At 38.3% G+C, this 17528-nt stretch overlaps 1 pseudogene; it reads left to right on the forward strand.

Annotated features, from left to right (window-relative positions):
- Positions 1-11108: 11108 nt before the first annotated feature.
- Positions 11109-11641, forward strand: LOC101671331 (annotated as a pseudogene).
- The last annotated feature ends 5887 nt before the right edge of the window (positions 11642-17528 follow it).

Here is a 17528-nt window from a genome sequence, read left to right on the forward strand (position 1 = left end):
AAGACCAAGTGAGTGTGTAATTGTTAAACTTGAATCAGAAAGCAACTTTCATAATCTTTTCCTCCTTTTTCCTTTGATCTTTATCACATGTGAGTGATAAAGTGAGTAATAAAGTGAATAGTACAGGAACTTTGGGAGCAAAGACTGGTGGGCATGCCATTCTTTGTCACTCCATGGCTTACTCCCAAGGTGGTTAAGAGGATTGTGAAGAAAGAGAAACTGTAGGAGTGGGAAATGGGATGAGGAGAAGTTTGAATTCAGATTAATTAACTGAGGGAAAATAAAGGGCAAAATATGATGGAGAATCATCTGAGTTGAAAATCAGTTAAAAATTTCATATTATAAATGAATATTTATATTAAAATCGATTCTGATGTTTTAAAAATAACAATGATCATCTTAAAATTATTTGTGAAGTATAAAAAAGTATAAAGAAGAAAATAAAAATCACAGAAAAGTCCCACTGAAATAAGCACTGATGATATTTTGTGGTATTTTCTTTCCATCTTTTCTATACTTTTATACACAAAATATGTGTGTGTGTCCTTTACTGAAATAAAGCCAGTGGCTACATACAGTTTTATGTCTTGCTTGTTTCAGTACACCTATCATGACCATTTTCCCTGTGTCATTAAACATTTCTTGAAAATGATTTTTATTTTCTATATATTTTCCTGTTTTGTGGAATTCTAGAATTCAACACTTTTCTGCACATGCAACTCATCAGTTAAAGGGAGTCTTCCATTTTGAATACTTCAGTTAGTCAGCGGCATCCAATTAACAAAATTGCTTCACTGAAATATTGGTTTTGTGTAGCTCACAGGATCCCTATAAACCCATTCAGAGGGGGAATTGGTGGTAGAGATGTAGGTGGCTCTATCAGCTGGGGATAAAAATGACCAAACCTCCAGAATGGTGATTCAAACCTTAACTCTCTCTGAATGGTTGCATAAGCCTTATCTGCCCCATCTCAAACTTCAGAATCATTTCTCAGAGCACTCCAGATTATCCATGAACTGGTTATTTTCCTTTTCAAAACATGAAGGAATATCCCCTACACCCACATTCTAAGTTTCCTGTTTGCTTTTCTACCTCATTCACACAAAGTCCTCACATCCTACCGTAATCTAGATTGCTCCCTAAATCCCTGAAATAGGAATGAATTTTGCTAAAATAAAGATTTTATAAACTTTCTTGGTACCACACACACACAAAATCAGTTTCCTCTTGATAATCACAGTGTAAATGTTTGCTATATTTATGTATGTCTCTAATGTGTCTTCATTTGTGTGCATCTTAATGTTCTGCCTTTGTTGTGTAAGCAAAGACAGGGCCTACATACCATACAATGAGTAGATTTGTGCTAGGATTAAAACACTGGTCTGCACTGCCATGTGTGTGTACCTGCGTGCATACAAAAAGCTCCCTTTTAATCCCTTTCTTCAAACTTTCCCCCCTCAAATATCCTCTACAGTTATATTTTACAAATGATCTTTGGCCTTAAAAGCATTATATGAAGTCTTCTCTGTTGGAACTAAGCAGGGGTTAGGCTGAAGCTAAGGATAGGCATTAACCTGGAGGCCAAGTTTGTACTAAAATGGAAATGCCCTTCTTGATCGAGTAGACATTTTAGGATACTGAATGCTTCACTCTGCAATGAGTGCTTGTCTAGTCAGTCTAACCATATGACCAAATCACTTTTGACTGTCATTGGTTGAAGTTGTTGATGTATTTATTGAATCTTCTCAGTGGACATGTTATGATATGCTATACCTGGTTGCTAGCAAGAAGAGATTGGGAGATAAGCCCTAAGATATGGTCATTATCCTTAGGAGTTAAAAAAATATAATTATATAAAATTTACCTGGGAGAACATTATGTGTATCATTTATTAATGAAAATATCCTTAACATACAGATAACCCCTATATATTAAATATAATAATGGGTAGAAACTATGAAAGGCAGTCCTTACAAAGAGAAAAGCAGATGGACAATGAAGAGACTTACCTTCACTAGCCGTCAGATAAATGCAAAACAAAAGTGTGAGATATCATTTTTTTGCTTTAATTCTGATCCAAACCCTTTATTCTTGGTAAATATTAAAAATGTTTGATAATATCCAGTGTTGTCAAGAATGTGGGGAAGTAGACATTGAAATATGTAAGACATAGAAGAATGACTTTCTAAATATTTTGGAAACGTAAACTGGAGGTATATTTGGTTATTCAATTTTGTAGAATTACCTTTAACTCCACAATCCTACCCTGGAACTCTACAAAGAAATAAAAACAGAAATACAAAATTACACGGGTAAATATATTTATTGTAATATTGGTTGTCATGTTGGAATAAATGGCAGCAAGGGAATTTACTAAATAAATTGTGATAGAAGTATATGAAGGAATTTTACCCAACTATTAGAAAGCACGAGTTGAAATCTATAGGTGTGGTTGTATAAAAAAAGAAGTTATAGACAAAATGTATAAAAAAATAGAAAAATATCCTCATATATTTTAGTGTATATGTTTATGTGTTTTGTAGGAACACTGGAACAGGTATAGATGCGATACGATGGAGGAAGAATAGACAGTATTTGCTGTCGATCCTTCCTGGAGGGCAAAAATGACTTCATATTGACTCAACCAATGAGCAATTGCTGAAAGTTTTAATGTGCGCAAAGTCATGCTAGGCCCTGGGGAAAATGCAAATATATGAGATGCCGTTCCTGACCTCCAAATAGAATTTAAATCTAGTTAGGATGAAAACAATTACATATAAAACAACACGAACAGGACAGAAGAGGATACAATTACATGGTAGGTTATACGGTATGGGCTGCAGGTGCAGTAGAAATTTGGAGAAGAGATTGATTCAGAGGAATGGAAGAGGGGCAGAGGTTGAGGAGAGCTTAAGGTGAACTGGGTCGTGTCTAGAGAGAGTTTACCGCTTGCATGGTGTCTATTTTTCTTCTTTTTTCTCTGTTTTCTTCATTGTAGACTTTCACCTGTGTGCATCTGACCTGGTTATTTGCCATTGACTCTGCCATTGTTAATATTGGCTTAGTATTTTGAACCCGAATAACTTGGACCCATTAATTCTCAAGGATGCCCTTGAAACTTTTCCCCAGACTTTCCCTTCCGAATTAGCATTAGGTGGCCTTTAGTCAACCACCCAAGCTCAGTCAGTCTCCATCTTTATTGACATGGTAAACATGACAAGTACCATAACATTTATTCTTCATGGCTCATCTCCAGTTGGAAGTCCAGGTCAGCACGGTATAGGGCTCATTTAATTCCTGCCTCCTCAGCTGCTAAAATAAGCAAAGGTGAGCCATGCTGGTCAAATTTTGCCATTCTCCTTCCAGTTCATTGTGATTACACAGACCCAGCCTCAATTAAGTAATTTGCTCTGTAATGGGAGGGGGTCATTTTGTGAGTGAATTTGAATGTCTGCATAGATCAGCATTATTGTTAATCACATCTGCACTTACATATATTTATATGCACACTCACAAGTGCAAAGATGCAGTTTCAAACTTAATTAAAAATAGAAAGCAACCTAAAGTGTGCTAGTATTTCCCCTGACTTCAGCATGATCTACCACTTTGACAAAATTTCATAAATCTCCTGCAATAGAAAATTCTACCGCACAGAACCATTTTATGCAGCAATATAGGTACTTAAAATATTCAACAACTTTCATCATGTTTTGCCTCTTGCTACATGAGATTTTTATGTATTTAATAGTTACATATGTTATATATTTTAAACAGTATTTTTTACTAATAGTCCCCCAAGTACATTTTTCTGAAACTCTAACATCTGTGTTTTGTTCTTGTAGCTCATGATAATAATCTTAAATTGAGCACATCCAACCACAGAGGACGGATTAGTTGGCTATTTTTTTTTAAAGGTGTCTGGATCCAGTGATGTAAACGTCAAAACTTATCAAGTCTTGGTGACAGAAATGCCTCCCCCCTCACTTCGTGAAGAGCAGTTCCGGATCTGGCATCTGAGCTGCTCCTGCTGTTGCCAGGCCTGTAGCAGGTACACAGAAATCCAGAGGAGAGGAACCGTGGGGAATGTTCATTTGTTATTTATTTATAAACTTGCCGTGCCACATCATGTAAAATTAACACCTTTAATGGGCTCCTGCCTCAGTTGCTTGAAGGACGGGCTTTCACCAGCCAAGGCCACCCACCGGTTTCCAGGCAGTGTAGCTGTGTGTTTGCTTTGGGCTGCTAGCTTTGTAGAATCTACCTGCTGAAGTCATCCTTGTGCTAAACAGGTCACCAAAGGTCTGTCCCATTAGACAGAATGTTCAGGAAGCGAAGTCTTTGGGGGTTTTGTGGCTGAAGAGACGAGTGATTACTTTGGAGCGTAAATTCCTTTCTCTATCTGGTTAATGAAGAGATTTACTCCAACATTCATTTATTATAAATTGGGGGGGATGGCTTCTCCCATGCGCCAGCATCCAGAGGGTCCCTTTCCTATAAGAGTTCATAAATAATCAACGTTTACAATGAAAAGGTTTTGTAAGCATTATCTTTTCCTGTCACAAAAATTCCCTCATGCTTCTAAGGGAAGACCAATATAATTTGCAGGCGATGATTCTGGAACCAAAATGGCTTTATGCATAGAGAGTAGATGTGTTTGGGGATTTTGGAGAAATGTCTCACTTTTCACACACACTACCTCACTGCTCCTGTTTCAGTGCCTAAAATTTCAGTCTAATTTTATAGTGTTATTCAAATACAAATGATGTCTGGGAAGGGGAAACACATTAAGTTGTTCAACAAACATTTGTCAGCTTACGATGTGCTGAGTATTGCATTTGGTAGATATATAGACTCCTGAAGAATTCATGATCTAGTGGAAGAGGGAAACAGTGATAGACAATTATAAGCTAGTTGCAAGTACTGTAGTTGAGTTGGATGCTGAGTGGTAGGGAACGGTGTCTGAAGGAGGAATTAACATTGCCTGAGGAAATCAGGGGAGCATTCACAAAGGAAGTGATATTCAAGTTTGAAGAATGGATATGCACTTACTGAGGAGACAGGAAAAAATAATTCCAGGTAATTTTCAAGGGAACAACATGGGCACAGGTATAATAGCGACTTGTATTTGAAAGCCTGCCAGGTACCAGTTGCCATGTAAAGTACCAGGCACTGAGTGGCATGTTTTAGACAGATCATGTAGCCCAGTTCTAACACAGGAGACATATTATCACTTTTTTTTAAATGTGAAAAAGCAGAGGAGGTTAAATAACTTGCCCAATTTGGGGATTCAAACAGGTCTTTCTACTCCCAAGCTCATGCCCTTGTTTTGCCCTTGTAGTGTCCATGGCTACAGTTTTGCAGAGCTGTAAGGGAACACAGATTGCCGAAGAAGGCTGAGATCCAATATGGCTGTGAGGTGAGAGGGAAAGGGCTCAGGCAAGCCAAGTTGTGACCAGATTGTGATGAGCCCTGAATGCTGTAAGAGTTCTGAACTTTACCCTATATCCAGGAGACAATGGGAAACCAGCCAAGGAAGTTTGAAGTAAGTGTGTGTGTGTGTGTGTGTGTGTGTTGACCTTGTGGCAGGTGAACACAGAGGAAGATAGTGGGTGGTGGGTGGGCGGGATGGGGAGGGTGATCCTTCTGTGAGATATAACACGGGCCTAAGCATAAGGCTTCCAGTAGCAGCAATATAAAAATGTGACCTCCTTAGTATGGAAGGGTGTTTAGATTTGGAAGGTACACAGGCTTGTGAACTACTAGCTGTGGGGCCTCGGGCAAACCATTTGACCTCTGTTCACATAGTCTGAATGCACAGACTGCAATTAGTCTCTTCATTATAAAAAGAGGTTAATAATATCTTTCTCATCACACTGTTGTGAAGACTGAATAACGCTATACATGTTACACATTTGTCTCGGGCTTGTCATTGCCAATTCCTAATTACGGATGACTATTACTCTGTGAACACCCTCCAAGGAAGTCCTTTATCAGACTGTCTCATGATAGTCCTGAGCAAATGGGGTCTGGATACTCACTGAAGTGTGCAGTGTGGTGGCAGGTGCCTGGGAGGTAGAGAAAAATGAGAAAAGCCTAGAGCATTTTCCCAGAATGAAAGTTGGGTCTGGATTCTGTAGAATGATGCCCAGAGTGAGATGAGAAAGAGGAAACCAAAAGTAGACTGAGGGCAAGTTATCCTTCCCAAAGTGGCACTCGAGATGAACTTAGTGCACAGGTGAATCTTTACCTTTTAATAGTGCTATATTTATTTTAGTGGCAATAATTAAGTCCACCTTTCCCCCTTCCCTTTACTGGGATGGTATCAAGTGGGTCTGTTTAAAGATAAATGTTAACTAAATAACAGTGCCGGTGACACGTGGAGATAGCAAAAATTGTGACTACGGCTGGAGACTGGGGGCATGTGGCACTAATGAATGGAGCCTTCTCCAGGGCAGGGCCCTCTTTGTTTCACCAAACCATGCCCTGCTGGTACTCTGGGAGCCCCTGTTGGAGTGTTAGCATCAAGCCTTGTGGACTACTGGCGGCTTAGAGATCATTTCTTGCCCTCTCTGCCCTGAAACAGAGGCATTTCCACGAACAATGTGAAATCTAAATTCTTACCAAGTACTTGCTGAATTTACATTGAATTCATGAAGGAGGAGCATAATGTTCTGTATAGTATTCAGCGGGGAATTAGAATAAATGATCGGGAGCACAGGGGTAGAGTCGCTGTTCTACGTGCTAATAGCCACTTAATCTTGAATAATTCACGTAACCACTCTGAGACTCGGGTTCCTCATCTGTAAAGTATCTGATAATAATAGCACTGAACTCACAGGGCTCTTATGACCATGAGATAGTACAAATGATGCAAAATACTTTGCATAGGGCTTGTCAGAAATATTTAATAAATGTTTATAATTATCATATTAATAGCATGCTAGCTATGACAACTGAAAGTGGATTTTGTAGGTTTGGTGCAGGTTGTGTCTGCTTTGGGAGAATGTTCATCTATTCCTTAGCACAAATCCTGCCACATAAACATTTGATGAATGAATGGACAGATGAGTAAGCCTTGGAAGAAGGGAGCTGATTTGGGGCAATTAGAAGACATTTTGTCCTATATGCTTTAGTCAGCTTGATACAAGATGGCTTGTATCTGCCTAGGCAAAAGTAAACACGTCTCCTCCTTTTAAAGGGGGGTAGTTTGTCGACATGCACATCAACCAATATCACCTTTGTTTTCTTCATTTCCAGGGATATTTTGGTTGAAACCAGGACAGAGGTGGGGCTCCTCATGAGTAAAAAGCACTTGGGGCAATACAGAACTTGGCAGTTATAACGTAGTTCACACTGTGTTAAAATCCCAGAGTCCGAGAGGTTGAATTATTTTACTCATCTAAGAAACACAATAATTCTCCTTCAGTATGCTGCCTTAAGAATAACACTGCTCATAAAACTTGAAGTGATTTTTAACCGAGGTGGCTGAATGTTTTGTTCAGCTTGACTAACCCTTAGACACTCTTCTTCCTGACTTTAGGCCCTTGACCTCCCTTTTCTTAGAGCATTTACTTTAGAAAACTTGCAGTTGTTTATATGTGGAATCTGAAAGACAGAATAAATGAATAAACAAACAAAAAGTAGAACCAGACCTAAAAATACAGAGAACAAACAGATAGTTGCCAAAGGGGATGGAATCAGGGGCGGGGTGGGGGGTGGTCAGATGGGTGAAGGGATGTGAGACACACGGGCTTCCAGTTACGGAATGAATAAATCAGGGGACCAAAAGTAGCAGCATTAGAAATCTACTCAGGGGTGTTATAATAGTGCTGCATGGTGACAGGTGGTAGCTATGTTTGTGCTGAGCGTAACGACTTGTAGACTTGTGGAATCACTGCGTTGTACACCTGAAACAAATGTAACATTGTGTGTCAGCTGTACTCAAAAGACGTATTACAAAAAAACATTATAGTTGCAAATTCTTTCTCTGTCCCTTTGAGCTCTAAATCTTCTACAACCTAGAAAAGATTCTCAAGAACAGAGGTCTATCCCTCTGAAACGTAATCACTGAAGGAGATAGCACCCCTGTGTCCTAGGCTTTGTGAGGCAGAGTCTCACTTCATTAAGGACCAATTAGCAGGTACAAGTAGCCTAACCACATTGACCAGGCTCCCCACTACAAGGTCGAGAGTAGGGCAGGGAGGAGGACAGACAGATTTTTTTATTGACCACAGGGATTCTGAGATTACTTAGAAAATGAATTTAGAGGACCAAGTTTGGGATCGGGCAGATTAGTCAGCGTGATGATTACGTGATAAAGAGATCCATCTTACCAGAATAGGGAGATCATTTTCAGACCTTGGTGCTTGATGGGGCTCATCTCGGAGCCCATCTGGATCATCACACCTAGGCAGGCCATGTCTCCTGGGGGTGTTCAGCTGCCTGTTGCACACTTTTCTTTGCTCTTTGATTTCCTTTCCTGTCATGACCCCATCCCCACTCTAGAACACTTACCCCTGTCCTGCATTCTTCTCTTCCACTCGACCCTGGTGGATCTTCAGCCATTATATGGAAGGATCACTGCTCTGCATTCTGGTTGGCCATCCCTTGAGAAAGAACACCCCAGCTTCAGCTGCCATGGTTGGTTCTCTGCTGTTGTGTTCAGAGAGCTTGCTTGCAGCTCTTGCAGTGGGTCTGCTTGTGATGCTTCATGGCCCTGGGCAAGGCAAGTGAGGGGATTCTCTGTGACAGCTCAGGAGCGATGCTTGACATGGCACCTGCAGTGGTTCACCTTGTTCTGGCACTCCGTCAGTGTGAGCTCGTGGTGGTGACTGGGTGTCTTCGATGTGATGACTGGGTGGTTAAAAGAAAGATGCATGGGTCAGCGCTTCTATAAAGTAAGATTTCACCAGTGAATACCAATTTTTTTTTTTAAAGATTGATATCTTAAGTTTTAAGTGGCATTTTGAATCAAATCCTACCTGCCCTCAAGTGAAAACGCACTCGAGGAATGCACACCTGTGTACATCTGTATGAGAGGTAGACAGTTATCCTGGGATTAGAGCTGTTGAGGATGAGGGACCCTGATGGGCTGTCAGTGTCCTCAGTGAAAGCCTGATGCTTCAGTGGAGAAGAGATGCAGTCGTCTACTTCTGCAGCATTACTGGTCAGCGTTCTCTCTGTCAACCTGCTTCCTTAGCTGCTAAACCCCTCTCAACGTCCTATCCCCAAGGTCCCTCCTATATCCTCCCACAGGACCCTGTGACAGTCTCCATCCCAGCACAGAGGACACCACAGGGTAAAATTGTGTATTTACTGTCCTCTCTTTTCACAGGACTCTGAACTCCCTTGAGAACAGAGGCTGTATCTCGTTCATCTCCAAATCCTCAGAAACTAGCATAATTCCTGTTTCAAGATTAGCACTCAGTGAATCTATTTTGGGACCAGTGAATGGGAAGTATTACTTTTATTTCAACAGTAGATTTGCATATATTAAGGCTTTAATAGTATTTTGAACATCTAATGATTAGTCACAAATTAAAATACAATTTTATCATAAAAATTTTTAAAAAGCACAAAAGCTTTCATAAAATAGAGAAAAGAAAAAAAATTCTATTCCCAGTTTTCTTTCTTTTTTTAGTGTTATTTTAAACACTTTCCCAGAAGAATTTCAGGATAGTTTGTCAGATTTGTTTTTTTCTGAATGTTTTCCTAAAAATTCCCACTGAGACTAGAAATGCATTAAATGTAGAACAGATTTGGGACGAACTGCCATGTTTACTCTTTTTTGTTGTTGTTTTGTTGTTTTGTTTTGTTGTTTTGTTTTGTTTTAGGCAGAAGGGAATAACTGATCCCTGCCTCTTATGTACAGGGCTGGGAAACAGTAATGGATGAAGACTGAGCAGTTTTCCATTGGACACATGATTGCTCACGCCAGTTATGCAAACCTTTTTTTTTTTTTTTCCTGTTTAAGGTGTTTGGGAGTTTTGTTCACTGAGATTATTTCAAGGTATTTTGATTTCCATAGTTTTGAGTTCAGATTAAAAATATAATGTTGGCCAGGATGTGGAGAAAATGTAACCCTTGTGCTTTACTGGTGGGAGCGTAAATTGGTGGAGTCACTATAGAAAACGGTATGAAGTTTCCTCAAAAAATTAACACAGGGGTGCCTGGGTGGCTCAGTGGGTTAAGCTTCTGCCTTTGGCTCGGGTCTTGATCCCAGGGTCCTGGGATCGAGTCCCACATCGGGCTTTCTGCTTGGCAGGGAGCCTGTTTCCCTACCTTTCTCTCTCCCTGCCTATCTGCCTACTTGTGATCTCTGTCTGTCAAATAAATAAATAAAATCTTTTAAAAAAATTTAAAAGAAAACTACCATATGATCTAGCAATTTCACTTCTGGGTATTTACTCAAAAGAATCAAAATCAGGCTCTTGAAGAGATACCTGCATTCCCATGTTCACTGTAGCATTATTCACAGTAGGCAAGATATGGAAACAACGTAACTATCCATTGATGGATGAATGGATAAAGAAAAACGTGGCTTATATGTGCAGAGAACTATATTATTCAGATTAAAAAAGAAGGAATCCTGCCATATGTGACAACATGGATGAAACTTGAGGACATTATGTTAAATGAAATATGCCAATAACGGGAAAAATACTGTATGATTCCACATATAGGAGATATTTAAAATAGTCAGACTCTTTGAAACAGAGGGCAGAATAGTGGTTTCCAGAGACTGGAGAAGTGGGAAAGGGGGAGTTGCTATTCAGTGGGTAATGGCAGTTTCATTTATAGAAGATGAGTAACTTCTAGAGATCTACTGTACAACATTGTGGCTATGGTTAATACTACTTTTAAAATTTATTTATTTATTTGAGAGAGAGCATGCACATGAGTGCGGGGGTGCAGGAGGAGCAGAAGGAGAGGGGGAAGCAGACTCCCAGCTGAGCTGGGAGCCCAACATGGGGCTTGATCCTAGGACCCTGAGATCCTAACCTGAGCTGAAGGCAGATGCTTAACCAACTGAGTCACCCAGGTGCCCCTGGTTAACAATACTTTACTGTACACTTAAAAATTCAAGCACTTGATACTCCTAGACTTTTGGACCTGGGTAGTCGGGTTTTGTGCACGATCCCACCGAAACAGTGACGGTGCCGCTAGGATGAAGCTCATAAGATTTTTGATGAAATTGAGTCATGAAACTGTAACCATCGAATTAAAGAATGGAACACAGGTCTGTAGAACAATCACAGGTGTAGATGTCAGCATGAATACCCATCTTAAAGCTGTGAAAATGACTTTGAAGAATAGAGAACCAGTACAGCTGGAAACACTGAGTATTCGAGGAAATAACATTTGATATTTTATCCTACCAGACAGCTTACCTCTGGATACACTACCTGTGGATGTTGAACCAAAGGTGAAATCTAAGAAAAGGGAAGCTGTTGCAGGAAGAGGCCGAGGCCGAGGAAGAGGAAGAGGACGTGGTCGGGGTAGAGGAAGAGGGGGTCCTAGGCGATAATGTCTCTCAAGATTACTATTTCAAAGTGAAACATGATTGGGGATATTTTTTGTACAGGTTTTGTTTGTTTATGTCAGTTTTTAATAAACATAAATGTAGGACAGAAAAAAAAAATTCAAGCAGTTATTCTTACCACAACCAGCCAACAAACCAACCAACCAAACAAATAAACCAAGAGAAAGCCAAGATGAGGAGAGTTACTAGAATGTACTTAATACTCATCTTATCCTGAATCCTAACATACGAGTCTATGATATAGCAAAATTTGTTTAAGTTCAGTTTTCTTATCTGGAAGACATATAATAAGTATCAAACAAACAAAAAGAATAGCAAGTCTAAATACTAAACAAAACAAAAACGCATGGCCTCAAGGTTCAGCACTCTGTCCCCAGTAATCCGGTGTTGAAGAACAGTCTTTGCTTCTCTACCTCCTCCCCAACCCCCAATCTACTTGTGGAAGTGTCAGCACTCCAGAAGAGAGTGGGAAACCTGTGTGAATTAATACCTTGTTGGGGTCTTGTTCCTTCTTCACTACTCCATTTAGTAGAAGTTGGAGACCAATACTAATTTGTAAGACTCTTTTACCCCGCTTCTGGTTTATTGTCCTAGAGGGCAAAAGAGGGGTCTCCAAATGGGAGGGTCTCAGGCAGAGAGGAATAACTGATCCCCGCCTTTTATTTACAGGGCTGGGAAACAGTAATGGATAAAGACTGAGCAGAAAACTGGTATCCCAACTTTAGTAGTTAACTTGTGTCTTTTTCCTCTAAAGCTTTCCACAGTATATGGATCTGATTTTTTTTTTAAAGAATCAATTTGTTCCACTAAAAAGATTCAATTTCTCTGGCAAGTGCAGGCATTATTATCAAATCTCGTGTTCCTCAAAGATCATTAGAGGTAACTCAGATGTACTTCTCTGATTAAACTGCTGAGCTTCACCTAAATTGCCAACCTGCAGAAACATGAGCAAATAAATAGTTGTAGTTTTAAGTCACTTGGACTTTGTTGTTGTTATGCAGCTATAGCTAACTGATACACACTCCTTATTTTCAGTAACCTTCCATAGTTATGAAAAGGAGATAATATTTATTTATTTATTAATTAATATTTTATTTATTTATTTGACAGACACAGATCACAAGTAGGCAGAGAGTTAGGGAGAGAGAGAGAGAGAGAGGAGGAAGCAGGCTCCTTGCTGAGCAGAGAGCCCAATGCAGAGCTTGATCCCAGGACCCTGGGATCATGACCTGAGCTGAAGGCAGAAGCTTTAACCTGCTGAGCCACCCAGGCACCCCTAGAAGATAATATTTAAAAAACAATAGTCATTTAATATATTTTGGGGGCATATGTATCTGAATGAATGAATGAAAGAAATAGTATAATAATTTTTTTCTTAGTCAAATTTCAGGTTTAAAAACATTGACTTTGGTGCCTTTAATGTTGGTTTTCTCCCCACTGCTCTATTATTTGGTGTACACCTTTCTAACAGCAGCAGTTGCACTGAATTGCAGTTATGTATGTGTGTGTTTCGTTAGATTACATGCAATTTGAGGGCCAGAGTTGTTTACTAGTCAATCCCTGAATCTTCAGTGCTCTTATATACCCAATGTATTTAAAAAGTGATTCTTTTGGATTTTACAAGGATATATGAAGTTTTGACCTCTGGAAACTGGAGGGCAGCCTTATTGGTGTCAGTGGTTTTAACCCATGACTGAAAATTAAAATAATTTGAAAAGCTTCAAAACTATCAGAGTTCAGCCTCACTTCAAGCTAATTCACAATGCCCGAGGGGTAGGAGTAGCCAATACTAATGTGCAGCCAGTGTTGAAAACCTCTGAGTTCAAATGTCCTTAAAGTTTATTAGTATTCTAGCACTGGGAAATGACCTTCTCGTGCAAAAAAGAGGAACCTGTTAAGAACTAATTTGGAATCACTAAATATTCTAATTTTCAAGGTTAAAACATGGGTGATAATTGAAGTGCTATATTATGAGTGCATGAATTGTGTAAATAAATAGGATAATTCATATCATAATCTTGTTGTTTTAATTTTTCCTTTTATTTTTTTTTACCAAAGCTCTAATATATTTATCATAGGTTTTTAAAAACATTTTGACAAACACTGATTTCATTTTTCCATTTTATTTTCAGCCAAGACCTTCAAAATATTTTAGTGTTTATGCCTTGGTTTTGATTTTGAACATTTTGAAATGGTTCATTTAAAAAAGTTTTTGTTCAACAATAGCTCATCTAGAACAAGTCACTCAAGATTACCTCCCACATGAATATTTATGCCTTAAGGTCTCAATTTGACAACATTAAGCTCTGTATTCTTATTTCTTAAACAACCAAAACGTATTTATAGATTGATTTTAATGCACTTTTTCCCCCATTTGAATACACTATGATTAAAAGTTCACAGCATTGGTTACATTATATAATTTGAGAAATAACCAACAATGTCCCTAGTGATTAAATATTCAAGTTTGCAATTATTTTGTAACTTTTGTTCAGCTCTTCGCTCACTCTAAAAATTATCATAAAATTTTGAAAGATGTCCTCAGTGTAGAATATGTCCATAAAATATTAAATATTCAATTTTCCTCTATCATGGCTTGAAAAATTCATAATTACATGATGATCCACATAATAACTCATTCTGAAAAGTCATATATGGCACTCCCTCTGTGACTGAGTTAATAATTTACTGCTGTGTGGGATTTTCACTCTGCACTGTTAGTCTTGGGAACATTTATTAAGCAAATGTTCATTTGCAAAGATCAGGATGTGAATGAAGAGGGTAAGAATTTAATGAGGAGTGACAGACAGGTGAACTGATTCCATATAGAACTTTAGTACAAGGGAAAGCAGAGAGCTTTATCTTTCGTTGCCTCGATAGACACCTGAAATGAAATATAGAAGACAGAAGGCAGGAGAAAAAAATGATGCTCTCCTGCAGGGGCCAACAGGGGGATAAATCAAGGCAAGCGAGGAATACAATCCAGGCCATTTGGAGAGATGCCATTGAACGTGATGCTTTGAGCTTATATAGCAGAGGGGATGCTGACTTTTTATTTTAAAGTCACCAAATGCTGCCAAAGAGAAAATTTCATCTCTTCTCTCTTTTTTTTTTTTTCCCTCTGATACTCCAAAAATTCATTGATAGCTACTATCAGTGCTTGAGTGACCATAGCATGCAGCTGAACGATGAGCTGGTGGAGTAAGAAGCTTCTCCAGGACTGGTTATCTTTGGGCCTAGAATTGCTTTAAAGAGACTTTGGGAAAGCCACGTTGCTTAAATAAAAGCCTACCATTTTTTTAATGTAATATCTAGGAATAAACCTTAGAAATCAATAATCCATATTTTCTTAATTGGGTCAGTTCTGTAGGGATATAAGCAACATAACTGAAATGAGCAGTTTGTGTTTGATTTATTGCATAATTGTATTATGTGGTAACTGTGACTTCACCTCTCCCTGTCGTCTTGGACAGATATTGAAATATTCACAGCAGTGATGGATCCCAGGACAAGTCATCAGATGCAATGAAGAAGGAACACTGCCCAGTTGCTCTATTCTATTAATTTTTGACTGATGTGTGTTGAGGCTTGACAGAAAGAATATAGAACCCATGCCTAGGTAACTTCTATGCCATTTTCATTTCTTTCTGGAACATGGTGAGGGTTAATACATACATAAATGAATAAAATGAACATGAATTTACAATAAAAAAATAAGAGGCCAAAATACAAACTAATGATTCAAATTTATTGAAGATTTATCTGTAGGCCCCCATTCTAAAACATCCACACTTCAGCTGTTCATCTGTAATGGTCACTTACGAAAACCATATTGAGCCACCGAGGAGGATATGAAGAATCAAATTTTGTTGGTTGGAGATAGTTTTGATTTGGTTTGTTTCCCCTGAAAATCAAAGGCTACATTTGATATCTTTGAAAATGTTGAACTTTGCCTGAGCCAGGTGGTCCTGAAAAATAGCAGAACTTAAGATATACACAGATACAGACAGACCTTGGCTCGATCCGGACTTTGCCATTGGTTGGCTGTGTGACATTAGACACATGACAACTCTGAGTTTGTATCCTCAAACGTGAAGATGTGTGTCAGAGAGTGGTCTCTTCAAATTCTTAGCTCTGAAATTCCATGGTTAGAGAATCATGTTGGTGTTTCCATAAAGGTTGGTAATGATGAGTCTAAAATACCTTTTTCATGCCATTAATTTTTTTTAAGAGACATATCTTGATGGATCTAATGTTTTGTTTTAGTTCTTTTTATCCATATGAAGAGGCTATGGATTCTTGAATTTGAACATTTGTTCTGAGGGCAAACCAGAAATATTTGTGCTAAAATTTATCTTTGTACTTCCATTCCATTACCTGGAAATGCTTGTCATTGTGACCAATAATAAATACCAGAGATTTCCCTCCTGTGTAATTCTCTGGGGCTTCAAATTTATATATGACCTTGGGTGAAATGCCCAGGTATAATTTCAAATAATCAGGTACTTTGAAGAGATTTGTCTTCAGTATTTTTCCTCTTCATGGAGATGTGAATAAAAGCTGGCCTTAATCAGCACCCAGCAGGGAATCAGTGAAATATTTTTTTACGATGTAAGGAAAGGCTTGGCTTCTGGTTTTAACTTAGGCCCAGCTTTTTAAGCAAGGTTCTTCCCATTTTATAAATAACAATAATTTTTGTAATGGTATATCTTACGGGTATTTTGAATAGAATTGGGGGGGGGGGCTGTGCTCCCTTTACATGTCCTGGCAGGAGGAAGTATATCGAGTGCTACATTTTGTATGCCTGTATTTAAGAGAAAAATTCTTGATAATAGTTATCTAGAACTCAAAATGAGTCTAGTCTTTTTAATCTCCTGGCTTTGTCCTCATTCTTGATGTCAGTCTTCACTTTCAAATCATTTAAAATCTAAATGTTTGCTGAAACTCTAACTGTACCAGTGGTCAATTCACTTGTGTTTGCTACAAGAAAGTTACATCCCAAGAAAGGCTCAATTTTTGAGACCGGTAGAGACTGGGCAAGGATTTACAACCAAGTTCTTTGAATAATAATAAGTCGATTTCCTCATCAAAAATATTAGTTATCAAGGTCTAAATGAGGTCACTTTCACATGCTAGGAAGATATACAGTACTCGGTGGCCTACCCTAAATAATTCCTCTAACTATAAATTTCAAGATGAAGTGAGGCCCAGTTTTAATCATAGCATTTAAAAACTTCAGACTTCTTTTATCCTTAAAAATAATGGTTAAGAAAATGACAGTAACGATGAATATTGGGGAAACAGTCTTTGAGATATCAAATACATGATTTATCATTATTATGTGTTCTTGTGTGGTAGCACCAAAAACTTGCATACATGTATATAAAATATACACCCTCACATATATATCATTGGATGTTGGGAACAAAGTATAAGACTTTGTAGCTTCAATGAAAATATTTTGTAGGATATGTAAACTGGAGGCTCCACCGAGTTGCTCAAAAATTATTTGGTTAAAGGGTAAATACACCTTGTACATCATAATGAAAGTCTTATAGGTAGGGGTGGAGATTAACACTTCAGGCTGTCTACAGAATATTAATAAAATTCAATATATTTTCTAAAAGGTATAATTTATATTTTGTGGAAATGAGACCCTTTTCTAATAAAATTCTTCTGTCCTTCATTCTGTTCATATAATTTTGCTATAAATCATCCTGTAGGAATTTTTTCCCCCTAAATATTCATCTCAGGGAGAACCTATTTAAATAAGCCCTCTTAGCAAGATCTTTCAGAATTAAAATTATACCACAAGCAATACTTCATCCAATATGTTTCTTCCTATAAAATTTTCTTATGCCTGAAATAATATTTTTGTTGAATTGCATTATGTTAAAATTGTTGATTTGAGGTGACTTCAATAGTAAAGAAACACTGTGTTGGAAGACCAACAAATTATCTTAGCCTTTTTAATTGCACTTTCTCT

The sequence above is a fragment of the Mustela putorius genome, unplaced genomic scaffold, assembly GCF_011764305.1.
Source record: "Mustela putorius furo isolate JIRA1106 unplaced genomic scaffold, ASM1176430v1.1 tig00003974_pilon_pilon_pilon, whole genome shotgun sequence".
Classification (NCBI taxonomy): domain Eukaryota; kingdom Metazoa; phylum Chordata; class Mammalia; order Carnivora; family Mustelidae; genus Mustela; species Mustela putorius.